General features: G+C 44.5%; 1 protein-coding gene across 3 annotated transcripts in view; it reads right to left on the bottom strand.

Annotated features, from left to right (window-relative positions):
* The window catches only part of MAP4 (microtubule associated protein 4), a 166,683-nt gene extending 155,210 nt beyond the window's left edge, over positions 1 to 11,473 (bottom strand). For 2 of the 3 annotated variants that reach the window (XM_075144438.1, XM_075144437.1), the window contains exon 1: positions 11,342 to 11,473. The gene's annotated coding sequence lies outside the window, so the exon portion shown is untranslated. Of the gene's footprint in view, positions 1 to 2,694; positions 2,808 to 11,341 lie in introns of those variants that run through there. The other variant, XM_075144436.1, reaches the window with a different exon arrangement.
* Between the last annotated feature and the right edge of the window lie 2,726 nt (positions 11,474 to 14,199).

Genomic DNA, 14,199 nt, shown 5'->3' on the forward strand with positions numbered 1-14,199 from the left:
TAAATTTCTCTAGAGCACCTTATACAAAAAACCATAACCAATATTCCATTTTAAATCCATACGAACATTGCAAGAATGGCCAGTCATAGTATGGAGTGTAGCATGTACACAGCACTGAATTTCAACTCCGCTGTCTAAGAGCGGACTACGAAGGCTCAGCAAGTTTCGTGACCTGCTGCCAGAATCCAGTTGGCTTCCCTGTGAGTTTGTATCACTGCCTCTTGAGTAAAGGTGATCTGATTTAGGAATTTCAATATTGCCCTACCAATAGCATAAAAAGTCAGTTTTGGCTACTGCATAATTCTTTGCAAGACTGCCATATTAGTATGGGGGAACAGAAAATGCAGGTGGAAGAAAGAAATTCCCTGGTCCGGCATTACTGGGGGGGGGAGGGTGGGGAACACAAAACCACACACAGAAATCAAAAAATAACCTACATTCACATCTTCAAATCAAAAAAGCAAAAACCAGCATGGCTCTCAGAGGTTGAAGACAGATTATGCTTAAGAACAACACAGCAGCTTATTGAGGAGATTAAAAGTAGTTTGGAAAGAGTTAAATCTTTTAAGATGAATCCTAGATGTGCACTGTACAACTTTGTCCTCAACATAACCTCCCTTCCGCTGCTCTGACCTGGTCACTCCCTTCCTTAATTCCTTAAATGTATTCTTCTCACTTTCCAAAGAGAATTCAAGTTACTAGTACACTCCTGAGCATATTTTCTATTATCCTGTCTAACAGTCAGTTACCAAAATAACTTCTCTATTCTCCCAGTGTCACTTTTGGACCATTTCCTACTCTCATTATATAACCATGGACCTCTACTTTAAAAGGGAATCTTATTTTATCACAGGAAGTCAATCCCCCAGGGGAAAAACATCAAGTCTGCAGTATGTTTAAATAAGACACAGCATCAGCTGAGGCCAGCCAGAGTTAGGATTTTTAGGAGCACTGTATTAAATTATATGCTCCAATCAACCCTCAAACAACCTTTTTAAAAGGGCTTTGAAGCAAAAAAGAAAGCTACCCCACATTCAGTACATTCAGAGGGGCTATAAACAGGATTTGGTAGGCAAGAAACACAAACAAGGGAGGACAACAGCAGCATAGGTCAGATGCGAGTTCAGCTGATACAGATGCAAAGAAGAGAGAAGTGGGGAGAGCAGCGCAGCAGTAGTGGGGTAGCAGAGTAGAACCTGTAGCACACACACAGTTAATAGTAATTAAGAAAAAAACAAATCAATGCGTTAGAACTAAAGGCCTTCGTCAAACACCTAAGGAGATTTAATGTACAACATGGCTATCTGCTGTGAGTTGACAAATTCAGCTTTTCTGGTTTAGTGTATCACAACCATTTATTAATCCATCATTGCCTGAACATGATTCTAGGAGATTCCGCCAGCAGAGAGGAGCATGCATGAACTGCAGACAGGATTAAAATGGAAAATCCTAGTGAAGTTACCATCTCCAGCGATAACCAGTACTGGATATAGAGGATTCTGCAAGAGTTATGTTTAGAGTATAGAAGAACATACCCGTAGGTTAAGTTTTTTAGCAATACCAGCCATTAGAAGTAATTTGGCAAGTTAAAAATCTTAGCTGGAGAAAACTAAGCTTGGAATTGCAAGGAGTTTATGTTCCCCAACTTTTTCAAATTCATATTCATTCACTATATGAGAGGGAAATCTCATAGAAGCTGCCAGAAAAGGAACACAACACACCAAAATAATATAGAATACCATGAGTTAGAGTTGTTACAGTTTTAAGAACAAGACGACAACTATTGATGCAACAAAAGAACAGTTGATTGATTTTTTTTTTTAAACACCATTGACATCACAGGTCTCAAATAAATATAGAGCTTATTAGACAAATTTAGTTTTCGGCAACCAGACAATGCCATGCAAAACTGTTCTACATTCAGATGTAGAACATCATTCCTAGTAAAACCACCATTATTTTTCAGGGGAAATATAAGTGTGAAAATGCTAGTTTGAGGCAAATTATAGGATCTCTCCTTAAAAGTGAATTCCCAAGCTGAAAATAGGTTGGACTAAAAGCAAATAAGCTAGAGTTACAAACCAGTGCCAATGCAGATATACATCCCTATAAATCCAGTCAGTCATTCAACAATTACACCAATGCAAGCTACTAAGAGGGTCAGTCCGGGACAAATATGTAATCCCCAATGTGACACTTGATCCTATTGCCCTACATGCTCTGTCCAAATCCCAAGGCAAAAAAAAAAGTACATTTTACCTAAAAGACCAATTAAAAAAAAAAATCCAGTCCTAGAACACAAAATGGATAGATCCTTTAATTCTCATGTTGTAAATGCTTAAATAGGTTAAAATACAGTCTAAGAAAAAATAACATATATGCTTTAAGCATAAAGATAGCCTGAAAAGAGTAACACTGCAGATTATATACATTGTCGCTTCATATGTAAATGCAAATTTGTTACATAAAATATAGCTTGACCCACCCACTGCATCCTACAGGGTTCCCATCATGGTAGTGTCACAGTAGTACCACTTGATACATATATTGGGTGACAAGTGTTATGGCATGTCACCCCAAAAGCATTTAAAGCGAGATTTAAACCTTGACAATGATCACCAGTTTTACAGACATCCTGGTGATGAAGTCCCATCATTTTGTCCAACTGCGCTGGTGTAGGTGGAACCAACTTACACTCGGGAGCTGCATTCTGCAAGCCTCAGCAGGAGCGCAGCTCTCGAATCACAAGTACCAATTGCTGTCCTGACCAAACATTTCCTCCAGAATCTCAAGATCATTTTAAAGGTTTCCTTTTACATCCCACCTTTCTTTCCAGAAGTTTCTCTCTGCCTTTTCAGGGATAAAAGAAAACATCAGCATATATGAAGTTATAATCAAAGTAATACTTCTGAAACTGTGCATCAATAATTTGTGTTATGACCTGTTACTGGATTCCTAACATAAATATATTTAAGTTACTACTGCATATCTAAAGTAATTTAAAATCCACAGTTCCTGCTAAGGGCTAGATGATTTGGACTTCTTACTTAACATCTAGAACCCTTTTCTAATTGCTTTGATTCATGACCAAAAAGAAAAGCGATTCACTCCCACCACAAAAGTCAAAAGGAAGGAAGAGATGGTGACTCAGTTCTTTGTCTCATTCTTTGCCTCTTATGTCTGCAGAGCTTAATTTGAAGCCTCTGCTGGAGCTGGCTTGTGGATTTTTGTCTTTGCTCTTCCACAGTTGTTGAGTTTCCAATTACTTTCACTACTGTTAATTAGTTATCTATGGACAGCAGAAAAACTGTTCTGAGATTCCTTCAGACCAGTGCAGACGAGAATAGAAGCATCTTTAAAAAGAGCACTACGCTTAATAAAACTGCAATAGAGAAATAGCCTTTATAGAGTCAGAAGACTGAGAGAAGTAGAATACTCAAGGTTAAAAAAAGAAAACACATCAAAAAAACCCCAAACAAACAAAACAAAAAATACCACCAAACACCCCACACACACAAAAAAAAACCCACACAACCAAGAGGAGGACTGGAAAGGGATGAGAGGAAAAAACCCCAATCAGCAACAACCAGAAGAAAAGTTCCAAATTCAATATTCACGTGTTTCTTATTAACACCGTTTCAGTCCAACAGAAAAGGAACCTTAGTGTAGACAGTAATCAGGTTCCGGGCAGGAATTAAGCACTTAGAACTACTATGAGCAATGTTAACAATTACACTTAAAAATGCTTTCCATAAGCTGCTGTTTGCAATAGTGTTTTCCTCAATATTTCTAACTGCATTTCAGATCTAGCATCATTAATAATTTCACAGGACTACTCAAGGGTAGATCAAGCCATACTTACCCACATGGGAAGAGAGCACATGAGAACTTCTGAGCAGACATCATTAGTCACTGTCAAGAGCACCTACTAGACCAGGTGGACCTTTAGCCTAACCCACAATAAACAGCCTTTTACCAAATGACAGACCTCTTCCTCTTAATATGCCTGAAACGTAGTCAAATTTAAACTACTAATAGCTAGAAGCTTAGAAAAGGCATGGTACCTTCCAGAGGGGATTAAAGGAAAACTGTCACTAAAGCACAACTTTCAGATTTCCATTAACATCCTGGCATGCCTGGCAACCTAAGCTGTTCCAATCGAAGGTATGTATGGTTTGGGGTTGGATTTTCCACTCCCAAGCCTTAATGCCTTGCACTGCTCTTATTCAGTCATGCCACTGCCAGTGCTTCTCCATCGCATTTTCCACAATAGAAAGCCAGTTTGATGTATGCTTGGCATCCCCTTCTCCAACTAGTTGTTTCTACTTCCCCTTTAATAGAATTGATGCAGCTCCTAAAAATAGTTCTAGAAGTCCCACCTGATCACTGACCCATTTTACAGCACAGATAGTTATGTTGGCATAACAGCATGATAAAAAAAAAAATGTAACATGGAAGAAGGCTGGAACCTCAAGCCAGTTTTGTTATAGAAAAAAAAAAAGCCATAATATGGAAACAAACTCGCAGTATCACACTCCTAGAAGGACAAACTCCCAGAGTATCTACAGCAAAGAGCTACAATTAGACATACCACAGTTAGTGCAAGAAACAAATGACAAGCTGGGGAGGAGGAAATAAGACATGCATGTTTTTCTGCCCCTTTCAGAGGATTTTAAGCATTTCACAAACATCAGTTAAGTTACACATACGTATATGCTATAATCCTCAGTTTGAGAGCTGAGGGTTCAAAACCCCAGTGGGCGGGGGGGAATGAAACCCAGCACACTCACAGGGTTTTCACTGACAAGTATGAATTGATCTCATATTCTTGCACTTCAGGAATCATAACTCAAGAGTAAGTAAACATACTTTGAAATTCATCTGATAAATGCTCCCATAGTTCTACTTTGTTTAAAGCAAGTGTTAACACCCTAAATTCAGCTAAAAAACAGCTTTTCAGGATGATGTAGCTCTAATGCAATTTTACAAAAGGAACAATGACTCACTCCCAGGCGGGAGTTGGAAGTGTATGACCTAATACTCAGAAAGAAGCTTGCTTTTTCAAAAAGATCTAACTTTAATATGTACAATATCTCCCCAACAAGTAAAGTTTTAAAAAGGAAGAGTTTTTGCACAACGGAATTTACAAAATTACCTCCCCTTTTTGCTTTTTCCACTTCTAATTAGTCCTTGCCAAAATCTAATCAGCCTATCTGCAAGCAGTTCCCCTAGCCTTAATTTCAGCCTAAAACTGGTCATCATTCCATAGAATTATATCCAGGTATGACTCACTCTCCAGCCCATTTTAGCCCTGGCCATTAGAGGCAAGGACAGCACTGATCCAACATGCCAACCAACATGAAGAGATCATCATCAAATGTGGACGGAGGCGTTAAAATTAAAACATTAGTACGCACTAGATATGAAACACTAGCAAGCTATGAGCACTTGACTGACTAGCAAGACAAGCCTACTTCATGTTCAACTGGATTCCTGACAATCTCGCTGAGGATCCTCTATCTGTGCAGGGCTGATTTTTAAGATTTTACATTCAGACAGCAGCTGTACAGCTTATTGAAGAACTTGCCTGTTATAACAATATAAAGCGCAGAATTATTTGATACATTTAAAAGCCCAGTGACCATCCCTTGGTTTTGAGCCTGCATTGTTCTCAGTCTCTCTTGTGCTCATACTTGCAAATACTCCGGATAAAAGGGGCCAAGTGTAGGTGGAAAATGGGAGTGAGTGACACAGGCTAATCAGGATTTTAATCATGCTAATGGATGTGATTAACTGCATACTTCTCCTAGAAGCTTCCTGCAGCTACACATGAGTAGCTTGATAGCCAGAATGCAGCATGAGTGAACTGCTCATCCCATTTTAATCTCCAGCTACACCACGTGTGTCACGTCATCCAGCGTGCAAGGATATACCTAATACTTAACCTTATTTCCACCCACATATCAAATCTTCCACCATGCCAACACAATCATTTTGGGCAGGGTATAGAGACTCCAGACCTGTGTTTGTCTATACTAAAGTCTCCCTACAAAAAAAGTTACCACTCCGAGAGACTGGAAATCTAACCTTCGCAAAGGAAAGCTAATACAGGGCCTATTGCGTTACACAAACCTGCCTGAATAACGCAACTACAACTCTCTTTTTTTTTTTTTTTTTTTGCTAGTTTTGTCCAAATCACAGGGACATTGCTAGCTTTATCTCAAAGTCAGTATCTTGCTAGTCCTTGGGAGAACTACTAATTCAGCGGCTGCCGCTCTCTGAGAAAAATTCGTAAGAGGCCAGGCAAGGATTAAAAGAGCAATAAGAAATACCCTTTCCTAATAGTGAGGAGGTTGGGTAGGCAGGGAAGAAATCAGACCCTTCCCTCCCCACTTCTAGGGGAGGATGCATGTAAAGCAACAGAATAAGTAACCCACCGTCCTCCCACCTTCCAGCAGATATTTCAAGAGAAGAATGTGTATTATGGAGTTTGAATATACTATCATTTACATATACATCCATTTTTCAGATTTACACTTCCCATTAACACAGTGTCTCCCATGTTTTCTAGAGCAACAACTGCAAACATTCTGCTATCAAGCATGCCAACGTTTACAAAATATGGGCTTGGATGACAATACACATAATTTCACAACTTATTCAGAGGAGTCTAAGACTAATCTCGTTTGGGAACAGAGCCCCCTCACCACCAAACCCTTAGCACTATCCTGATATATATTTTTTTTTTAAGTATGCTAGAGCTTAAATACTACTTAAGCATCACACTAGTGTCTGTCCATAATCCTTCGGGGTTAGAATTCCCAATATTTTTAAATAACTTTAGCATTTAATAATTTCTAACATTTAAATTTCAAAAACTTTATTAAGAAGCCTCCCCAAGAGCAACATAGGGCACTAGTGTAAGCCAGAAGTATTTTATTCTTATTGTTACCAAGTTAAAATCTGCATAGCTTCTACAGCAACTGATATCACTGACCTTTTCTTCCCACAAGAAATTCTTTTACGTGCACAAAATACTAAGTCATTAAATTGGCTTCTGAGTTGTAGGAGGCTGGAGAAATTCACCACAAGGGAAACACGGGTTTGCCTGCTGTGCAAGCCTACCTGTACGCATTATTCACATGGGCTGTGCTTTGTTCAGCCCAGCTTTTATGCCACCTCCTCAAGTCTGATCCGAAGTACATCTACCCTTTCTTCTGGGAGATGAACTCTCTGTAGCAGATGACGGCAGCGATGACAGCTCAGGCTCAAGCTGTTCTGCCACCATACTGTCTGCTGTAATCACAGACCCCTGCATTTCTCTGATCTACAGCTGAGTATAATTTAATTTGCCTTCAAGGAAAAAAAAAGGGGGGGAGGGGCAAAGAATATCAGTTCAATTGCACTGTTAAGACATGAGGAAGCCATATACACAGACATTTGACTAAGCAAGAGATTGATCTATTTTAGTTGGGACAGGAAGTGTAAACGTGAAGCTACAGGAAATAACTATCTGCCTTTCAGAGCAGTATTAGTTTCTTCAAGTTCGCCCTTGAAACTCCAGAAGCACATACACAAAATATAATTTTGCCGTCTACAATCAGACTGGCAACAACATGATGAGTAACGTGCCTTAAACTCCTCATTCTCAGAGGAGACTGGAATTTTATCCTGCAATCTACGTCTGGACTAGCAAAATAAATTATTTGGGATTTTTCTAGAGCAAAACAAGGCATAGTTATACATTATTTGGCTTCTAAGTAACCATCACTTTCATTTGAATTGCAAGTAGCTCGAATTCATCTTGACAGACTTATACCCTGTCTGACCAGTGGTTTCCCTTAGTCATAAGTTTGGCATATATCAGAATGGGGAAGTCTGTACATCAGCGCTATGTACATAGAGACAAATACAGTTTAAGTACAAGTTATTAGCTGAAGATATAAATAGTTTAGTAAACTAGAGGTAAGCTTAAGAATAGTACACGAGAGCAAGAACAGTGCTAACAGCAATGGGTGCAAACTAGACCTGAACTCTGCAAGAATTCAAATCTGATTTAATGGCTCAGATTCATTTATTTCTAGGGAAGAGAGGTAACCACTAAAATACTACAGGGCTTGGGACCTCAAATATAATTATAGCTCCATTCACTAAAATTAAGGCTGCATCAGCCCTTTTACAAACACCAGAAAGAATATGCAATTCATTTGTTTAAACTGAGTATTCATCAGACTTCATAAAACGAGCTTAAGACTGGAAATCAAGTCATGTCCCACCCTCCACACAGCCTTACCTACTGCCCCTTCAAAAAACCAAGTTGCTTCTATTTTCATTGTCTTTCTGTTGATCAAGTTGTCTTGTGCTTATGTTCTTAGAGGGGCAGGGGTATTTAATATCATGATGGAAAGAACAATTTAAGCAATACTTTGGTATTTAAAACCTAGACTTAACTGTCAAGTGTCCCTGGAAGGGAAATGAATGAGCACTCTAAACCCAAGTACTTCAGAAGTAGCACTGCCGACTTTAAACGACACTCACCAGAACTGTAAGGCTTGGCATACACAGATACCAGAGCGAGTCCAAGTTGGCTTCAACAGTTCATGGGAGCCTGTCGTATGATTATTCACCTCCTGGTCTCTTTGCTCCACTCTCTACGATGCCCACAGCCAACTCATACAAAGCAGCGGGCAAGGGCTAAAGTGATGCATTTACCCACAACACCACACTACTCATAACCTTCAAAGTTTCCCACAGACAAATTAGGCAACTTGTTAAAACAGATCTCCAGATATCCTGCAAGGGTGAGGTTCTGCAGTTCCCAGAGCCAAGCCGTGGTGTTCAACACCCCTCGGAACCTGCCCGAGGATCACTGGCCAGCAACATGTAAACCAAATGACAGAGTCATTAGCTTTCAAGAAACAATCTGATAAAGTCAGATATTAAAGCTTCAGCGAGTATCCGCTGGCATAAGCGTACTACCAACAGGCTTCTCATTTGTTCTTTAAGGACAAGAGCGACTTAATCCTCTCCTAATATCATCTGAGGGCTCGGGGGGAACGAGGGGTGACCCACAAAACCGTACCCATGGCAACACTCTGCTCTAGCTGAACTCGCAGGGCCGTGATCTTCAAACCACTGACACTTCTTTGTATTATTTGGTATTTCCCTGATGTCATTTCTGCAGAGACACATAATACAGATTTAGTCATATCCATGTCCTTCAGTTTTAGAGTCAACAATCACATTCACAAACAGATCAACTATTCTGCCTTCAAGCTTATTATTTGTCACTAACATGTAATTATTACTAAAGAAAACAGAAGACACATGATATTGCTGCTATTACAATAGCAAGTTAGTTAAGCTCTTTTTAAAACTGAAAAAGCCCATCTCTTCTGATGCAAGGAAGGCAAAAAAGATAAAAATTTAAAAAAAAAAAAGAAAAAGAGTTCATGAATCCTCTAAAATGCATCTGAAAGGATAATCAGAAATTTCACCAGTTCTCATAAGGAAAAACAAATGAGGAAAAAAAAAAAAATTAAAGCAACTTCAACACTGGCAGGTCTGTCCAGCCAATATCACTTTTATCATAATTGTATTGCTGTGTTGAATATTTTTGAGTTATGATTCATTTCTCTTTCTCAAATAAAGGAAAAGTTAATCAAACTACAACAGCACCTTATATATATAATACCAGTAAAACATACACTACAGATGGAATAATCAAGCCCTAGCAAAGAGGAAATAAGCTTTCTAGTTGTAAAACTCCAGCACAGCCCTGTCCTTTCAGTTTACAAAATGAAGCTACAGCAGCGTCACACACAGAGCCCTGCATAAAGAGGGCATAAGGAGGCAAGGCTTGCTATTCCACAAGCTGAAACACTGAGAAAGTACTTAGATGTCTATTATATTATTCAAGAAGCCTTTCAGATACGCTGCTGAAATTGTAAGCTGGGAAGAACACAGTTCATTGAATATAGGATTCCAGCTTTAAAAAAAAAAAAAAGACCCCACACTTTTAAAAAAGCTAAAATGTGTTTATTTGTTAAATCCATATTTGTTCCCTGATCAGGGGAAAGAAATAAGAGAGGGAGCAACCAAGTAAGAGTTATCAAGAACCACCTAAAAAAACCCAAACCCCAACATCTAAATTCAGGTTTAATATGTTCACAGATCATGCATTTAACACACTCCTCTAAGAGAAGCAGAGTTTACAACAAAGCTTACTACCTACAGCAAGATACGCTTCGAAATAGCTTTTGGCAGTAGAACAGCATCTTCAGAACCAAAAATTTCACTGTCTCGAGTTTAAACTTATTAGCAGCAGTCTTACACCACGCTGTAGTAAACATTTGTTTAATACTTAAAACTACAACCGTTCTTTCTAAAACAAAGTTTGCTCATCTTGAAGCCGGGCCCGATCTATATAAATAGATCGCTGCCTGAATCCGCCGATGACTGGGCAACGCCACCATATAGGCCTCGAGTCTGCCGCATCCACTCCGCTCGCCACACCCATCGCACCAAGCTGCGCGCGAGAGGCAACGCTGCAAATACTTATCCCTTCTGTGTTACCGAATTACTGCACAAATATCCCCTGATGCAACGCCACAACGATCCTTATAAAGCAGGGAGGGAGACTGGCCAAACAGAAGGATAGCGGCGAAGGACGGGGGAAAACCACGTTACAAAAAGTTTCGAGAGGTCCCAACGAGAAGTGCCGGTTCCCAGCGTTGCCCTCGACCAAAAAAAAAAAAGGGGTTTCCTACGCTTTTGGGGGGAGCCACCTCTAAAAGAGCCCTGCGTAAAATCAAGCTGCACAAGCAGCAGCCCTCCCCAGATCACCTCAGCCCCTTCCCCCCACGCAACAAAGACGCTCCCCGGCAGCTCCCACTTCCTCCGGGATGACCCAGGCGCAAACTCCGCCAGGCAGATGCTCTCCTGATGCTCCGGGACCTTCCTCCCTCCCCCCGCCCCGCAGCTCCCCTGTCACCGACCGCGCCGCAGCCCGGCCCGCCCTCGCTCCCGCGCCGCCGGCTGCCAACGGCCGCGGCCCGGCTCCCCCCCCACCCCGCGCCCCTCACAAAAGACCCACGAGCGCTGCCGCCCCCCGCCAGCCGGCCCGCTCGGCCCCCCGCGCCCCTCCCCGCCCCGCGGGGCCGCCGGCCGCCCGTGCCCCCCCACAAGGGCGAGGCCGGAGCCCCCGCGCCCGGGCCGGGCCGCCCCTCCATCGCCTCAGAGTGCGCCGCGCCCGCTCCCCGCTCGGAGCGAGGTGTCCCCGCGCCCCCTCCCCGCCCGCAGCGCGGGCCCCGCAGCGGCAGCCCACCCCGGCGGCCCTTACCAGAGGCGGCGGGGGACGCGGGGGGCTGCCGCCGGGACGGAGCCGCCTGGTGAGTGTCACTCTCCCCTGCGGGCCCGGCCGGGGGAGGAGGAGGGAACGAAGCCGCCGCTGGCCTCACGCCGAGCGCACTACACTGCTAGCGCCGCGGGCGGGCTTTCGGCCGCTCCGCCAATAGCGCCGCGCCGCGCCCGTCGCCCGCCAATCCCCGCGAGCGCGGGCGGCGCAGGGCCGGGCGGGCGGCGGGCGGGGCTGAGGCGGCGCTGCAGTGACAGGGCAGTGGGGTAGGGTGCGGCGCGGAGGGGCCATGGCGCTGGGTGGGGCGGGGCGGGGCCGGGCCGCGGGGAGAGGGGCCGCGGGGGCGGGGTGAGGGGGCCGGGGGGAGTGCGGGTGTGGGGACCGGCGTGAGGGGGACGCAGCGGAGGAGGAGGAGGGCTGTGGGGCGATGGGGGTGAGGGGAAGGGCCTGAGGGGGAGCAGAGAGGGGAGGTGGCCGAGGGGAAGAGGTGTGGGGAGGCGGGATGGGAAGTTTGGGCTGAGGGGATAGGGGCCTGGGGGGACATGGCTGGGGAGAGAGGGGGCTGAGGGGACGTGGCTGAGGGGAGAGGGGGCCAAGGGAACAGGACTGAGGGGAAGCGGAGAGGGGGCTGAGGGGATGTGGCTAGGGGGGAAGGCAGCTGAGGGGAAGCGGTGAGGGGAGATGGCGGCAGGGGGGAAGCAGTGAGGGGAGATGGCGGCGAGAGCGCTTGGAGGTGACAGGGAAGGGCCCTGTGAGGGAATGCGGGTCTGAGGGGAGATGGGGCCTGAGCTCGGCTGGGGAGACCCTGGGTGCCGGCAGGGGTGGGAGGGTGTCTTTGCACCAGTGCTTTGGAGTTGGTGCAGTCTCTGGGGGGTGGTAAGAGCAGGTCCCCTCCCCAGGCAGGGGGAAGCAACCCCGGCATTAGTGTGCGTACAGCGCTGACACACAGTGACAAAGGGCAAGCGGTACATTTCAGTTCCTGGCAGCAAAGCTTTGTTGTCTCATCTTTGGGGACCAAGATGGTTGTTCACAGAGACAGAGAAGTTTGAGGGTGGATGATGGCTGACAGGAGATGAAGGACATCCTGTGGCTTGGGGAGGGTGAGGTGGGGCAGGAAAGGTCCACGTTTGGCAGGGGAGAGGATGTCCTTCTGGGAGCACGTGCATGCCTATATTGGACAGGAGGACTCATCAATGTGGTGAGGTAGCTGGAAGGAGGCTTGCTGTAAAACATAGTATCCAGGGACAGGTGGAGAGTTCACCCACCCCTCCGGGTGGCTGAATGACAGGTACCACTGGAGCTTTTGCTTAGATTCCACCATGGCCTTTCTGGTCCAGAAATGCAACCCTCCTTGCATGCAGGAGGACAGAAGGACAGGAGAACAAGATATAGGGGTGAAATGTAGATAGCAGGACAGTAAGTGATGAAAGAACATGCTTTTGACAGCAGGCATAGTTGTGATGCACATGGCTGAAACTCCCTAGGGTGCAGACAAGACAAAGGTGAGACTGTCCAGTATTGGTACAGTGACAACGACCACGCAGGAGGAATATTCAGTCTCATTCTTCATGGTTTAAACCATTACAACCTATTATGCGAGTTAGCCCATGAGGAAGGGAGATCATTCCCTGTCTGTTGACATGAAGGTTCCTGCATGTGCCCAAGGGGTGTATGTGTCACTCATCTGACCGGAGGGAGCTACAGAGCTACTAAATCTCATTAGAGTATGTGACACATTGGCCTGCTAGATAAGAAAATCAAAGTGTGGTGACTAAATTAAAAGAAAAATAGGTGTGTCTCTTATGTCTGGTCACTTGAGGGAGGAAACACCCTTTGCATCAGGCTGTGGAAGGGGGCACACCCCATCCACATAGAGTTAAGGTTGCACCTTCTACCTGCCCCCCTCCTCCCAAACTTGAGAGTGTGGGTACGTTTCCAGGGCCAAAGCTTGTAAGGGGAAGATGGGGGGGAAGTCCTGTGTCCTGATGGAAGGCATATATATAACAACTGCTTGTACCATGTGCTATTTTTAAAGTTCCAAGATAAAATAGCATCCTAATGGCTTTCTTTGGGAGGATCGGGCGACGGTTTTAATTTCAGGGCTGTCCCAGCCTACCCTGGGCTTCAGATCATCATAGGCTTAAAGATCCCTCTCTCTCCGTAGTAAGTCCACCTCTCTTCTCCTCTGGAGACTTTCTGCTAGGTGCTCTCCGAGACGGGGTAGACCCTGGTTCTAGTGCAGGACAGTAATTCCTGTGTCTGTGGAGCAGACATAGTAATACAACAAAAAGTAGTGGGTTACATCAATGCCATGTTAGGGAGTATGTCTGACCACTGGGCTGACCTGCTTTTGCCTTCAAAAAGAACTTCTGGTTGTTCACCAAGCCCTGAATTTATTCCCCAAAAGAAAAACTCAAGAGTCCAAAGCCTAACCTTCAATGCACAGTGGTCACACAGGAGCAAGCTATTGGTGGTTTAAGGAGACAGAAGCGTCCAGACTTCACTCTGTCAAGCGACAGCTTTGATAATTTGCCCTAGTCCCAGCCAGGCACACCTAACTACCACAAATCAGAGCAGGTCGCAGCCCTTTAATGCGATAGGTGTGTCCATTATAAACTATATGTTCCAGCAGGCAACTGTCCACCATAATCCAAACATCCGTATTTCATTGCACAAGGGGCTTTCTACTTTACAAAACCTGAATTTGTAGACCCTGGGAGGTGGGCTACGATCAGCCCAAAAGCTGTGGTTTGTCCTTCCACTGAAATGAGGTAAATCTGTTTCTACGGCATGTAGCATCACAGTCCGGGCAGCTGTCTCCCATCACTGTTCTTCCATACACA

This window comes from Calonectris borealis, chromosome 2 (assembly GCF_964195595.1).
Source record: "Calonectris borealis chromosome 2, bCalBor7.hap1.2, whole genome shotgun sequence".
Taxonomy (NCBI): domain Eukaryota; kingdom Metazoa; phylum Chordata; class Aves; order Procellariiformes; family Procellariidae; genus Calonectris; species Calonectris borealis.